We start from the raw sequence: 3,108 nt of genomic DNA, 5'->3' as shown, positions 1-3,108 counted from the left end.
TAACTTTTCTTTTTTAAGTCATGGGAAAGTCTTAGAACTCCCATGTTTTGTGTACATTGTTGTTACCCTCTCATTTGTATCTGCATGCCTTTACCTTTTATTATTCTATAAAAATTATGCAATGGGATTCCATTGTTATATTTCTATGCATGCATGGAATGCACTTTGATCAAAGTCATCCCCTCTATTACCCTTTCTCATTCATTTCTTACACTCTATTACGCTTCCCTTTGTTTGTTTCTTTTTTAAGTTCTTTCTGGGCTTTACTATACATTTGAAACTCATATCTTGAACACTGTACAGACTTAGCTTTCATAGCGCATGGTTTTAGGTGTGTTTCTTCCTTGCAGCTAATTATTCTGTTTGCTTTCAAGTTACTTATCACATAATAGGAATGTGATGTAGCTTGTAACAGAAGCAAGGAGATGAAATGGTACTTCTATTAGAGAGACTGAAAGTACAACAATTGTTGCACACCCTCACTTCCAGCCACCCACTCGCCCTATGGACATGTACACAGACATGCAGGCAATACATTCTTACTCAGAAACTGGGCAATCAGATCTGCACTTTGGCTTGAAAAGATAACACCCTAGAGAATACTTCAATTAAAAAACAAAGTTCATTTTTTAGTAATGTGCTCAACAAATTATTAAATTTTGTGAAACAGTATGCCATACATTGCACATGCAATGTAGACAATCAAAGAAAGTTAATATCTAGATCTAGATATGAAGAAAGAACATAATAAAAATAGATAACCACATTCAAATACTCAGATACATGAAGACATACGAGTATACACACACTCACACAAAGAAAATGACAGAATGAGTGGGGTCAGGAAAATCAGCAATTAATGAGGAAGTAAGTAGTTCAGGACAATTACAGAGATGAGTTGTGTTTGATACTCCTTTTTAAAATAATACACATAATTCACATGTACAGATGCTTTCTGAGCTTTCAGAGACAGATTATATTTTATATTTCATTTTTGCCCAAAACTTGAATATATTTTTGTGCTGATATCATAGATCTTACATGATATTCAAATTTAAATTGAGTACTATTCTAGAATGTTTGATGATTGAACAAATTTGTTGGTAACAAATTATCTAGTTAAGAGGGACATCAAAACTAAGTGAGATATTCAAAATAGCATAAGATTGTGACAAAAATAACTATTTTTTCTGTAAACATTTAAGATAGCATACAAAATATTAACTTGTACCATGAAATCTCTGAATTAATAATTACAGAAAACAGTTTGGAGAAATAAGGAAAACCACATGTGGCAAATTCAGAATCATTACTATATTGATCATAGACTTAGATTTTGAAATCTGGGTGTTCAAATTAATAGCACGATTAAAAACAGTACCACATCATTACAAATATATAAGTGGAATAACTCTTAGAAATATTAAAAAGGCTTAAAATGTCATATGAATACTTAGTGATAATGAAAAATGTACTTAACTCTGCTTTTTTCTATAAGTGAAGTGTACAGTTTTTGTTCTTTTTACTCATTTGGCACACAAGAATATTTGCTGTCCTTGGTTTATACACAGGAAATAAAATACTGAGAATAGTGAAGTGACTTGTACTTCTGATGAAATAATTCCCACAGATGAACCATGAAAAGATGAGAAGAGAAAACAACACGTCCACAGTGAAGCAGTTTGTCCTGCTGGGATTCTCTGACCTTCCAAACCTTCAAGGATTCCTATCTGGAGTGTTCTCTGTCATTTACATAGTTATCCTAATTGGAAACAGCCTCATAATCATAATAACAAGTTTTGACCCTGCACTGAAGAAACCCATGTATTTTTTCCTAGCAAATTTTTCTTCATTGGAAATTTGTTATGTGTCAGTCACTCTCCCCAGGATTCTGGTCAGTATTTTGATTCAAGACCGAAGCATTTCTCTACTGCACCGTGCAACTCAAATGTGCTTCTTCCTTATATTGGCAGCCACTGAAAGTTTATTACTGGCTGTGATGTCGTATGACTGCTATGTGGCCATCTGTAACCCTCTGCACTATCTTCTGGTCATGCACCCAAGGAAATGCATCCAGCTGGCAGCTGGCTCCTGGCTTGGCAGAATGCCTGTACAGATAGGGCAAACGTGTCAAATATTCTCTCTGCATTTCTGTAATTCTAACCAAATTGACCACTTCTTCTGTGACATACCCCCCATTCTCAAGATAGCCTGAGGGGATACGTTTATAAATGAGCTGTCTATATGTGCAGTAGCTATGTTGTTTGCTGTAATCCCTTTTATGCTGATACTTGCTTCATACAGCAAAATCATTTCTACCATTCTGAGGTTGCCAACAGCCACAGGACGTGCTAAAGCATTCTCCATGTGTTCTTCCCACCTCCTGGTTGTGGTTCTATTTTATGGATCTGTTAGCATTTCCTACTTATGGCCAAAATCCACTCATTCTGCAATAACTGACAAATTGCTCTCTCTTTTTTATACTATCTTAACTCCAATGTTTAATCCGATGATATATAGCCTTAGGAACAAGGAGGTGATTGCAGCTCTGAGAAAATTGCTACTTAAAACATTGTGACATGTTTACATGGAATTGTTTTATTTTTATAGTTATCAAAGAAACATTTTGACTTTCTACTTACTCACCTTGGGAAGGTAATTATTTCCCACTTGTAATACAGTTACATTCCATTTAAATTTTAGTATGAAATTTAGTCTGTTTTGGATGTGTACTAGGTAAATCATGTACCATCAAAGAAAGTACCAGAGGAAAATATTTTTCCATGAGTATAATATTAATGTCTCATCTTTTCTCTGTAAATAGATAAGCAGAATTCAATGTTAAATCTTGTTGCTTAAACTTAGGTGAATTTATTTATTTATTTTACAGTGTGGATTATTGAACTCAGCGTCTTTGACATGCTAGTCAAGCACTCTCCACTTTAACTATGCCCCCAGCACTTTTATTTTGTTTTGTTTTAGCCTATGCTGTCCTTGTGTTTGGTATCCTAATGCCTTCAACTCCCTAGTACAGAAGCTAGAGCTACAAGAGTCTGCTACCAAAACCAGAATAACAGAACATTCTTTACCCAGATGTCCACATCTATA

The 3,108-nt window shown here is 34.6% G+C and overlaps 1 pseudogene; it reads left to right on the top strand.

The window, feature by feature from the left end:
* Positions 1-1,630: 1,630 nt before the first annotated feature.
* Positions 1,631-2,578, top strand: LOC109676781 (olfactory receptor 10AG1-like; annotated as a pseudogene).
* Positions 2,579-3,108: the final 530 nt, after the last annotated feature.

The sequence above is a fragment of the Castor canadensis genome, chromosome 1 (assembly GCF_047511655.1).
Source record: "Castor canadensis chromosome 1, mCasCan1.hap1v2, whole genome shotgun sequence".
Lineage (NCBI taxonomy): Eukaryota > Metazoa > Chordata > Mammalia > Rodentia > Castoridae > Castor > Castor canadensis.
The sequence above is the reverse complement of the archived record's forward strand: the minus strand, read 5'-3'. Positions and strand labels throughout refer to the sequence as shown.